Raw genomic sequence first — 13,057 nt, 5'->3', positions numbered from 1 at the left:
AGGGGGCAGCTTACCATTTTTTTTTTTAAACAAACTTTCCTCTATTTTTTCGATAGACATGGACTTTACACAGAATCTGGCTTCTTCCCAGTGCTGTGATAATGTTAATTCTGAGCTCCTCTCCCTGCAGACCGGTAGATTACATGCTATTGTGAAGCATTGCAATAATCCCTCAGACCCGTGGCAAACAATTCAAAACTGTTATTTTGGTGTCCTTCATGGAGCAAATCCACCGCTGACATTTAACTAGTTAAAAGTCTGGACCCCATTCTACAAAGTCTTGTTGTCTGGGAAAAAGTTGTGGTGAAGAATTCTCATAACTTTGGAACTCTGCATAATTCATGGCACATGGAGAAAAAACAAGGCATTGTATTTACTTGATTCCAATTAGTATTGGAAGGTGCAGACCCTGGCTCTAAAACGCGGTATAGGTATCAGCAGTGGTGATGCTGATATCTGTGAGTCGATACCACAAAATAATTTCTGACATGCATTCGTATCAGCAGTGTGGATTGACAAGCATCAGTGAAAATGCTCATGGCAAAATTTGTAATGCCGATATTTTGTGAGAAAGCAGTAGTGGGTGTATGCGCAGCATGTTGCTTCAACCAAGCCAAAAACTGCTGAGAACCGCTGCTACTGATAGCCTGAGTAAATGTAATATTTACAGAACTCCAGCATAGTCTGACAATGTAGCACAAGTGTACGGGACACGTGTGATATAAATTACTTAAATAATTTGGATGTGAAACAACATTCAGCAACATTTTTGCAGAGCCAGAGAAGCTGCAGTGGTCTAACGAGTACATGCCTCAGGTTAACCTATAAATATTGTTTAGTTCTGTTTTTAACTATTTTACATAGTTTGTTAAAAACTGTTTACACAGTTGTTAAATATGATTCTTATTACTAATTATATAATAGTAAATACTACTAATATATAATATAATTTTAGACACACACACATATCTGTGTACCTGTATGTGCATATACATATTTACATATGCCAATCAGCCACAACATTAAAAATCTTTGTTCCTACACTCATTGTCCATCTTATCAGCTCCACTCACCATTTAGGTGCACTTTGTAGTTCTACAATTACAGGTTGCGGTCCATCAGTTTCTCTGCATACTTTGTTAGCCCCTATTTCCCTGTTCTTCAATGGCCAGAACCACCACAGGTCAGGTACTATTTAGGTGGTGGATCATTCTCAGCACTGCAGTGACACTAACATGGTGGTGTGTTAGTGTGTGTTGCGCTGCTATGAGTGAATCAGACACAGCAGTGCTGCTGGAGTTTTTCAACTCCTCAGATTTTTTAAGCCATCAAAAAATATCCCTGTAGATTTCTTTGAAACACTAAAAGCAAGTCTGCTGAAAATAGCAGAAGCTATAGTAAAAAATGAATATTATATTTAGTTGTGTAGGTTTCTGTGTTGTTTTTTGTTAAGTATATGCTTTTTCCTGATGCAGAAAAATGAATAAGATGTATATGATAGCCGTTTTCACAGTAAATTAAATGAACCTTTGCACAATACTGTACTTTTGGCAACAAGCGTGTTGATGCACACATTGTAATTAGGGATGAAGCGATATGACTTTTTTGCTTCTGATACCGATACCTGATCCTTAAATGTCGACCAGATTCAAGTACTGACACCAGTACTAACTTTGTCTAACTGAAGTAATTTATAAGTCTTGACACACATTCTTAAAAGTGATGGTTCTTCAAGAGTTCTTTAGTAAAGAAAATGATTCTGCATAGAACCATGAACCCTCAAAGAGCCCTTTGCATGATTAAAGCGTTCTTTACATCGTTAAATGGTTCTTCAGATTGATGGAGAAGGTGCTGTAGATGGTTCTATATAGAAGGTTTTGAAAAGAGTTTTATATAGCACCAAAAATGGTTCTTCTATTGTTATGATGTCAAACCTGCAATAATAGAAGAACCCTTTTTGGTGCTATAAAGAACCATATAAAACACATTATTCATCAATCTGAAGAACATTTCATGATGCAGAGAACCCTTTAATCATGCAAAGGGTGACTGAGAGCACCCTGCGTGTATATTGCTGTACTGTATTGCTTTTAATGTAATTTAATGAATTACATATTATGTGTTTCAGTGCATTAAGAAGAGGCTGATTTCCAGAATGTCAAAACCTTGAAAGGACACTAATGAGTATTACAATTTTAAACTTATAGTTAGACTATAATCTTTATTGTTTGCTGTTAAACTCAATATTATGCGTTCACTTTAAGTAACACATCCAGCTACATCTGCTTGACTGTTAAAAAAAGAAATAGGCATCTATAAAACACAGGAGCACTGTCTCTGGATTGCACACTGGTACTAAAGATGTAATTACTTAGTAAATCTCACTGAAGGCTGTGTTAGTGGTATCAGTGGCCTTATGAACTGTGACTCCATCCAGAAAAACAGCATGTGAAGCAGAATCCACCCTTGTGTCCTAGCCTCAAAGGGCAGACGTGTACTGCCATCGTAAGTCAGATCTGAGCATACGGCGGTTCAAATTAGATTAATTACAGAGTTCACACCCTAGCTATTTTTAGCCGCGGAGAATTATTCCCTGTGATCTGGTCTGTTTACGGTATAGAGAGATGAAACTATGCTATTCGAGTTCAGCAAGGTGATTCTCATACAGAATACATTATCATATCTCTCTGGACAGCTGTCAAGGCCGGGTGATCGCGCTGATATTTACAAGCTGCGAGAATCACATCCAAACATATGAAAGCGTCTTAAGGTGACTCTGATTTTTTGCCACAACTGCCACAGCCAGTTATAATCACTGCTGGACTGCGGATCATAGAGCACGGACTAAATCCTCAGATACAAGGTATTCACATATGTTCTGCTCCCAAAAACTCCTTTATGGCATTGCCTTCATTTCCCTTTCTCCTTAATTAAACATAACCTATAACACGAGGTCCTTTTGCTCTGAGAGAAAGGGGGCGAAAGGGGCCAGTGGGGCTTTGCTTTAGTTATGGAGGAACATATCAGCACTGCTTCAACCGAATGTTTAATTTCCGTGGCTCTGTTCACTTGAGACCCCTTACATGATCTGCATACGTGATTTACTACATGCGCCAGGGTCCTCAAGTCATTAATATTTTAAGGCTAATAGTTGCTAATGATACAGTGGCCGTTCAGAGGTTTAAAACACAATTACACGTGTGTTGCATTTTGTTTAAATGTGTTAAATATTTTTAATTAACACCCTGTAGTACCCGCTTTTGTCCTGAAGATGTATCGAACACCAGAACCTGATTGTTTTGATTGTACCTCATGCCCTTCTCCAACCCTGATATAGTCTTTCCCGAGCTGTTTTCCTTTACGTTAAATAGCCTGGTAATTTATCGCTCTGCCACTATAACTGGTCTCAGGCACAGCACTGAGTGTGCTGAATAAGAAATAAGGTGCTGTAAGAGGGGTTGTAAAGATGAGATGCATTACTTCTGTATCAGCTCCAAGAAAAGGCAAAAGGACTTTTTATGACTGCCAGTATGTGAGGACCTAATTGCTTTTGTATTACTCTCTCAACAGCCATAAATTGACCAAAAATATTTACTGAAAATATTCCTCCCCATAGAACTGACTTTGTTTTATGATGGGAAAGGGGTGTCATTACTACCCAAAATGCATCTGAGGGATAATGTTTAATTCACTGTAGATACTTTATATGTTGAATGTAAATTTTGTGACAGTATTTCAACAGTTGTATTACATTACCTACAGTACTGTGCAAAAGCCAGAGAATACCCTTCCTTTATTAAATTTCCTGTGAAAACAAAGTACAATTTTCAGTGTCAGGAACAAAGAAGGAAACATATTTAACAGAAAATTACACAGAAGCCTCAACGACTACAAATAATTTATTTTTTAATTTATTTAATGTTTCCTCCCTTTGCCTTTATTACAGCCTTCATTCTTTTGTGACTTGCTTTCAGTTTTTCAAAGAAATCTGCAGGGATCTTTTTCCACACCTCCAAAGCTCAGTCTTAGAAGTTGGTTGCATTAACTCAGTTTTACTCTTTTACTCAAACTTAGTCTATAAAACCTTACTCTGCATCTCAGATATCCAGTTCCGGTGTTCTAGCACAAATTTTCTTTGTCTATTTATCTATTTCCTTTTCTCAGTAACAGATTTTTGACATCTACACATCCTTTCAGACCCACAGCATTGATTTGTCTTTCTCACAGTGGAAGGATGGACAGAAACACCTGTGGATTTATTCAGATCTGAAGTAAGAGTGGAGCTTGATTTTCTCCTCTCTCTCAAAGATGAAAGCGTTAAGTGCTGTTAATCTGATGTTGACGGTTTGGTGGTCTACCAGGTCTTGCACGGGTGTTGGAAGTCCCATTTTCTCTGTATCTTTTAATCTTTATTTTTTTATTTTGGTAACTCACGTTTTTTCACACATTTTTCTTTGACTTTTTACAAAAAATGAAAAACATATACTTAAACTCTGTTTTCACTGGCAATGAAATACATGAGATCTAAATTAAATAATAAGACCTAAAGGTACAATCTTAAAAAATGGCTCTTGGCTTGAATATAAGTTTCTAGGAAAAAAAAACCTTTAGGAAGTTAAGAAATATTTTTTACATTATGTGGAGGTTATTTAAACTTTATAAAGGTTCTTCACACTCACAAACAAAACTGGTTCTGTAAAGAACCATCTGTTGAAAGGTTAAGGTAGGGAACGAGCTTGAGGTTCTTCTATGGCATTACTCCCAAACCTCTTTTGGCACATTTATTTTTTTAAATATTGTTATCTTAAAAATAACCATTATTTTGAATAATGAAAACAAAATGTTGCAGATTTAACGCTGCTCAGTGGAGTGCAGAACAGGATCCTCCCACACATGGTAAGTGCACTAGCTTGCACTCCTCTCCATGCTAGCTTTGATACTTTCTCTAGAGAGAATTCCTATAAATACTTCATAGTTTAAGATTCAAATCTGACCATATAACATGGTCATTGCAAAAGCATTACTAGGCTTTTAAAATGCTTTTTCTTAGCTCATAGACGGCCTGTGTATAATATAAATGATATGTTTATATAATATGTGTATACTATGAATTATACAAATCTTAAACATATAAAAAAAACGTAAATGTCTTACTGCCTGGACAAAGCAAACAGATCCATTAGTTATGGTACAGAGTGAGTGATGCAGCTCATTGTATCTCCATATCAGAGTAATGTCTCTGCAGTTACTGGACTTGCACAATTTAATCGATCAATAGTTAGTGGGTGGTTGCTGCAGTTGCCTGAGTGCATTTTGATCGTACAAATCTTAAACAGACCAAAACAGAGGACAATCTCAAGGGGCTACCTTAGTACTGTATGTTAAGTGTGTCTAAGTATGGTCATTATTTTAAGAGTGTCCAAATGTTTGTTGGTGGGAGATGAATTTTTGATTTATTGAATATTATGGGTTTAAGCCTTATGGTGAAAAAATATATTATAAAACCCGCAGTTCCGGTTCCAGTTGCCTAAATCACATTTAATACACATATAAAGTACTGTTTAAAAGTCTTAGGCAGCCATGAAAATTATTTAAAGCTTTTAATCTTGAAGTAAGTGCGTTGTTTGCCAGTAAAATACTACATAACATTAGTATAAGCATAAAAGCATAAAGCATAAAAAGTGTGAAGTGAGCTGTGAGAGTGTGAAATTTGAACCTGACCTGAACCCGACTGACTTGAGTAGTCAGGTCCCGATGGGTTCAGACAAATATTTCAAGCTCTATGACAGACATAAAATCATGTGTTGTTTATTTGTTTATTTGTATTTATTCCAATGGTAGTGTTTTTATTTGGAACAAATATTTGATTACTGCCCAGATAAATAGCGTGTTATATATAATTTTCCCAGATGCTTAAGACATTTGAACATGACTGTGTATTGTGCTGTTCATAGTGCATGGAATAATTGTTGATTGTTATGTTTCTTGGCATCCATAGACAACTGTTCCTGCTGTATTGCTTGGTGGAAAAAATGTTTTGTGATTATTAATAATAATAAATTACACAAAGTATTTATTGCACATTATTTTATCATACTGTACTCTGCTTTCAGTAATTCATTAAATCAAATAATTCACTGCCTCTCATGGCATATCACTTTATTTTATGAGAGATAAAAGCATTGTAACTGTCCTGGACACAAAATCAACTGATCAGGTTTACTGGCTTAAAATTGGTCCCATTTTGACGTTGAAAAATGTTTGTCAAAAAGATGTAAAGGCCATTTTGACGTGTTCTTTAATAAAGGGAACATACAGAGACTGGCAAGTAAATACGTATGTTATTTACATGCACTATACTGAGGGTAGTATTCATCAACATATGGTTTCCCTGGCACGTCACATCATCCTAAATGTTGCTCTTTGTTTCTCTGCTGTAGTCAGCTGCATATTTCTGTGCAGCAGTGGTTGGTGAAAGCAGCTTTGCTAGCCTGCAGACAGGATTCTGCCATGTAATTCAAGGTTCTCATATCAGAATTTGTGTCAGCGTCACTGCACACATCCTCTGCACTGAGCAGGGATATGCTTGACCTTTCAAGAAATAGCCAGTGGCAAGTTCCAATCACACACTGATGTAGCCCAGAGCTATTTTATTTGGCAGGATTTTATTCCTCGTAGTATCAACATCGTGCCTCTGCCTCATTTTTTGACGCATGCTCTACTTTCCAAGATGCATATCGAGCTTGTCAGTTTTTGTCAGAACGAAGTGCCCTTAGAATTTGTATTGCTCTTACAAGCCCAATGTTAGAAAAACCGCAAAGCATAGGAAGCCAATATTTTAATATTTTAATTTAGTTGCATCTTAATCTGGACTCTACAGTCTACAGTACATCATAAAGCATCAAGGTTCTTATATGTTCCTCTCAGCGTAGACTATGTAATTCATACTGATTCATTGAATGATATGTAATCTAGTGCATATAATAATAGCTTTACCTATTTACATTTCTCTCATTTTAGGCTCCTTAGACGTCTTTGCCACATAGTAGTAGCCACGATTAGGTTATGTCCTGAGCAGAAAGTGGAACCCTAATAATCTATCTTGTCTGTCCAACAGACAATTCCAAATCCCCCCCACCCCAAAATAGAAAAAAAGGAGAAGGAGGAAAAAAAAGAACCTGAAAGAAGATGAATGAACTCTACTTTTAAAGAGGATTACAGCTACCCACAGTCCCTCATGGCTATGTGTTGCGGAAAATCTTTATCACCCAGACAGCTTGACTGGGTACATATTCCTCCAGATCATTTTCCTGCTGTCCTTTAAAGTCAGATGAATTGGGTACAGAGGGGCTCGAGCTACTTTTTGCACTGAATCTGTATTCATGTAATCCCTAGGATTTGTGCCCAAAGAATTATTTTCATTCAGTTCAGTCACTCCATTCTAACAATCAAACAGCTCGTCTGTTTTGGAGATAAATTTCCAGTCATCAGCATTCAGAGAAGGCTCTGTGTTCCTGGAGGCATTTATCATTTTCTCTGTCCGTCAACATGGGTCGAAATAAACAGATTTAGTATTCTTTGATGAAAGTGTATTAAATGCAGCCATAAAAATACAATTCTGACCGTATTATGTTGCACAGAAAGCGCTTTTGCATGCAGCAGGAGTGGAATGATAAATCTTAATTTTAAATAGTGTCTAACTGACTTCTAGCCTCTATTTTGTGGTAACGAGAAATCATTTTAAATGAGATTACATACAATTAAATGAAAAAATAGAATATTAATGTTTTACCCCAGTCTTAATGTAAATATACCTGCTTCTCATTTCATTTTGAATGCCACTTAAAACCATTATTATTAGCTGTGGTTTCTCTTACCGCACTAAGATGAGTGTGTCTATCTGTTGGAACCAGTGTGGCCCTTTTGTGTCCAAGAGCAAATGAAAATTGCTACTGCTGTAGTAATGGAAATAACTTATTGCCTCAACATGCCTTCCTGGCTATTTATGAATCCCACTTGTCATAATGGAAAAGTTATATAAGCATAATTTCTGCCTTGGCTGAATAGCGGTTCAAAGGTATCGCTGGTCTGAAATTGATTAATTCGCCAATATTAAAGCCTATATCAGAAGACAAAATAGCCATTTTTATGTCTGAACTCAGGATGTACTGTAGCCTGCTGAGACATAACAGTTGGATTTTCACTCGAGTCAAGCTTCATATCACATTTTGATGAGAGGTGAAGATGGGGTCTGTATAAGGAGATTAAATTGGCAAGTTGTGCAGTAAGGGGATTCGCAGGGTCTGCAGCTTCTGCTTTGGTATTCAGCGCTCTACTCTGTTGCTGGATGTTGCTCCACAGGAATCAGGAAACTGCAGTACCTGAGATTACACTGAGCTTCTAACACTGAGGGTGCTATATCATTGTGCTGAAGCTGCTTTTTTTGCAGGTAGCTTTTTTTTTTAAGATGATAAGATTGTTGCTTGTCAAAAATGTAGGAATGCACAGATCTAGCTTTTTCTCTCCTGATATTTGAACTGAGTGTATCGGCATACATCGTGCGCAGTATGTTAGACATAATATTGTTTCTTGTTACACCACTGTTATGAGTAGGTAGGTAGTGCTTGTGTGCAGTATTATTTATCTCATCTTCTTACTATTATCTTCTCTATTGTCGTTCCAGATGTTCTATTACAAATTAACCCAAAGTAAAACCACATAAATACACTGTAGAGTTCAATGTACCTCTGTGGATCATTCTTTTTAGAACTGTGTTTAGAACCATATTTTTGATTATGTTGTTCTAGAAAAGAAAGTTCAGAAAAGAGCACTGTTACAATGTTATAACTACCATGGCTAAGAAACTAGGTTTGTTAAAATATTGATAATATCAATAATATATAGATGCCTGTGGAAAACCATGAAGTATTACATTTTCATTATTTTACAACTTATCTGAACCACCAGGATGCTTAAACAGTAGGCGGAATGCTGAGAATTTACTCAGATGGCATGGCATGGTGGAAGATTTACTCTGTATTAATTTGTTGTTTCAGTAGTAAAAGGGAATACAATATTATTATCTTATTTAATACTATTTAGCAAGCTGTTTAAAATTAGATTAGCCCTCTATAGTTCTCTCTCAGTTTTCCATCATGGCTATTATCATCGTCGTCAATATCTGATGACATTACCCTGTTGCCCAGGCCTATATGAAACAGCATCAAATACAGTCATGTCTAGGCAATATCTGATCTTTATTTATTGCTATCAGTGCCCATACTGATCCAGTATATTGAATCAGTGCATCACTACTAAAATTCAGCCACCAATTCCACTGTCCTGTGAACAGCTTCTGTAGGTTTAGAACTGGTAAATAAAACAACAAATATGTCCAACAACTGGAGGTCAGATTTAATAAGTAATATCCATGATATGATCACATCATGGATGTATTATCCATGCACATATAATAACAGCTCATAAACTCATCAGTGAACTCATGGTTATTTTACTTTTGTGTAGGTATGATTAGACCACTCCATGGGTACATTCTAACTAAGCCCTGTAAGACAAAATCCTGACTGCATCTCTTTGCATTTGAGAACTAAAAAGATATTTTATGCTGCTAGACTGCATTGCACACATTTTGAAAAGAACCCCAAAGAATCCCACCAGCCAGGACCTCGTGCCAAAAGCGTACAAAGATGAAAGAGGTTTTCAGAGTATCTAGCTATCAAGCCCTGCCTGTCACTGTTGTTCTTGCTGCTTTATCCGACTGGGAATAAGCAGTACTATAGCATTTTCTTCAAGTACTTAGCCCTGTTTTATAATGTCTCTTCACATTATTGATGTCCATGTGTTCTCGTCTCTATGTGATTACTGAGTATGAAAAAAGAACAAAAAAGTACAGTCAAAATGCATCACACTTCAGACATGGTGGACCAGTACAATTTGGGAGTTAGGATTAAAGAAAGGTTGTAATCTCATGTTGTAACATCAGGCTGAGTTTCCTCATTTATTCTCAGAAGCAAAATGAAGTCAGCTGTTTGTGATGTGTGCATGTCATGTTTTTCCAATAATACAGTCTCAGCAGCTGCCAATTATGGGCTGCTACCAATTAGGTTGAGGCTAATGGGCATGTGGAAATTATAATTTCACCACAGTGTTAGCAGGATTTATTGCTTGGCTTTAGTATATTGAATGTGAATGAAAGAAATCCTGATGCATCAATAATTCTAATAACAGCTGCATTTCAAATAACTGTTTATTTCAGCAGTATGTTAAAGTCTGCTCATTAAAATTAAAACACATATGCATGGATGTTTTTCATAATTTATATGTTTGGACATTATAGACACCTTTCATTAAAACTATCATGATAAATGCTTTAATACCAAAGCATGTATATGAATATAAGACATACTGATACTGAAATTATGTGAAAAATCAGTTTAAATGCTGTTCAAATTTGTTCATTTAGATGTCTAATTGTATAGTGACTGCACCTCACTGAAGCAAGCCAGTGTCCATTGTTTACTAATTATTATTGCATAGATTTGAACTGACCATCAGAACAACATACAGTTTTTAACACAGTTAAAATGATTGATGATCATTTCACATTTTGAAGGGAGCAATCATTTTCAAACATTCCTCCTCTTTTTTCAGGGCTTTTAGGCAGGGTAACCATTTGCCATTTTCATTTGAATGCATTCAAATTTTGCTAAAGCCCATGATTAGTCATCGAGTCATCAATAAGCCCTACAACTAAAGCATGCTTGGCATGAAATTCAGGCTGAAAACTGAAATGAAAAACATTCTTTCATTTTTGTCCTTCTGTTGGAAACTTGAAACATGTTTCGTTATAATAATTGCCCAGTTTGAGTTTTCTGTATTTGTTGAAATTTCAATCACTGGCACGGCTGTTGTATCACATCACACATGTGGAGTGCTGTTCTTGTTACAAACAGCAGGAATCGTTTCTCATTTCCACCTAGTTAAAGTCTTTTCTCAAAGGGGAATTCCACCAATTTTTAACACTTTCCACATAAATCAAACAAGGTCACTGTAGGGAAAATGAGAGAAAATTAGATTCTACAATGGCGGTGATAGTCATTTTGTTTACTATCCAAAACCACCAGTGAACCTGTTTGTGCCTTCTGAGTTTTGTAATGTTGAGAATGTGGTAAATATGACAAAAATACATTTTTTTGAGTACTATTTTTCTTACAATACCCTGCATTTGCCTCTTCACCATGAATATATTAAAAAAATATATGCTGTGGACTGCTTCACAAAGCTGTCATGAACCTGTTTCATGCATCAGGCAGCATATTCATAAACATGTCATGTAACAGCTATCTGTGAGGTAGCCTTCAGAGGCATTAAACACTTCAAACATCTGGTCCCACCACTGTGAACAATTCTGAGTTGGAGCATTTCATATCAGACCACTCTGCATGACTGTTTACATCTTAATCGTTTAATAAAGCAATGAAGCCTTGAAGATTTTGAGTTCGCTTTTATATATAGCTGACTATGATTTCCCTGCTACAATTCAATGTATTGCTTGTCTTATGTTGTTCTAGATAACGCTGGCAAAAATCAAAGGACAAGATCATTTAATTCATTACTGTGGCATTTCCTCACACAGTACAGATCTCATACTACTCTGATTAGAAAATTGGACAATGACATACCCTCTTTCAGTGGAATTCATTTCACTGAACCTGGACAATGACATCCAAGGTGTCAACATTTTATGAACATACCATGAATATCCACTTGAGATGAAGCCCAGAGATGACATATGACTTACTGCTCCCACTAGGATAGGACTAGATAGTGTCATTATTTTCCAAGGCAGTTGAGAGGGAATTGAGATATCATTCAAAGTAACAGCTGCTGACTCAAACCTCTACTGTTCCCCTTATTAAAGGGTCAGGGCCAAAATTCCTCTCGCATACGGTGCTTCATCAAAAGCGGAGAAAGGTCTTTTGTTGATAAGGGCAGCTTAGCAGAGGACTTCAACTTGAAGAGGTTGAGATTGAGCACTACTGTAACAGTAACAGACAAATGTGTCTATTATTCAGTTGACGGTTCAGCAAAAATGTCAACTACATCTAACCTATAATAATTAATGAAAACATGACTGCATGCACAACAAATCATGTAGATGTGCTTTGGTTAAATACATCATCCGTCTACATTATAGGTTAGATCTGTTCTTTATTTTCTGAAAGATTAAGTATCCTCCAAATGAAGGCAATGTGATTGTCCTGTAAACGTCCACTGACTATTCAGTATTCTTTTTGTACTTTCTCAATTCTTCCACTCCGTTTTCTGCTCCAGGGAACGTGTCTCACTTGGATTCTATTTCATCACATAGTTTGTCCTTTGATCCACTCAGCCACAGTACATTCAAATATCACTGTTCATTTTCTAGAGAACAAACAAGCCCTTCTGTTGTGACATTCTCTATATTGTGAAGATGCAAATCACAAAGATTTTAATTAATGCCTAATGTTTAGCAAAAACAAAGTCATTAAACCTGTTCTATGAAAGTATGTTTTCATGTATTCTTGTATGAATTATATTTGTTTCTGGTAATCCAATTTAAGCCTAATGCTCAGCCCTAAATTTCCACAGCACAAAGTACTTCTGGAAGGGTGTTACTAGCACTGATGTCATTTTTGATTGCTCTGTGATTTCATAAGCAAGCTCAAGATGGGATCATGTTTGCACAGTGCCATATGCTGTAGTTGCTGTAGACCTTGTGACACTGTTGCAAGCCAACCTGCTGTCAGGCCGATAGTCCAGTAAAACAAATGATAAGTCACAGAGCCGAGGTGGCTGCGAACCCCGTATATTTTCAGGCAAGCAAAGCGTGGAAAGCATATTGCCTTCTCCCGCTGGTCATGTTCTTTAAAGAGAGCTGAAATATACATTTCACTGGGGTATGCACTTGATGTCACAACTGAAGATGTGCCAAGATGTCAGATTATGAAAGGCACATCTCTTGGGCGCCTGTGTAACTTGAGATTCCAGATGCTAT

At 36.6% G+C, this 13,057-nt stretch overlaps 1 protein-coding gene across 2 annotated transcripts in view; it reads right to left on the bottom strand.

Moving 5' to 3' along the window:
• The window catches only part of klhl4 (kelch-like family member 4), a 46,373-nt gene that overhangs the window by 18,992 nt on the left and 14,324 nt on the right, over positions 1 to 13,057 (bottom strand). The gene's annotated exons all lie outside the window — the stretch shown is intronic.

This window comes from Colossoma macropomum, unplaced genomic scaffold (assembly GCF_904425465.1).
Source record: "Colossoma macropomum unplaced genomic scaffold, Colossoma_macropomum, whole genome shotgun sequence".
Taxonomy (NCBI): Eukaryota; Metazoa; Chordata; class Actinopteri; order Characiformes; family Serrasalmidae; genus Colossoma; species Colossoma macropomum.
Note: the sequence above shows the minus strand (reverse complement) of the source record. Positions and strands in the feature narration are given on the sequence as shown.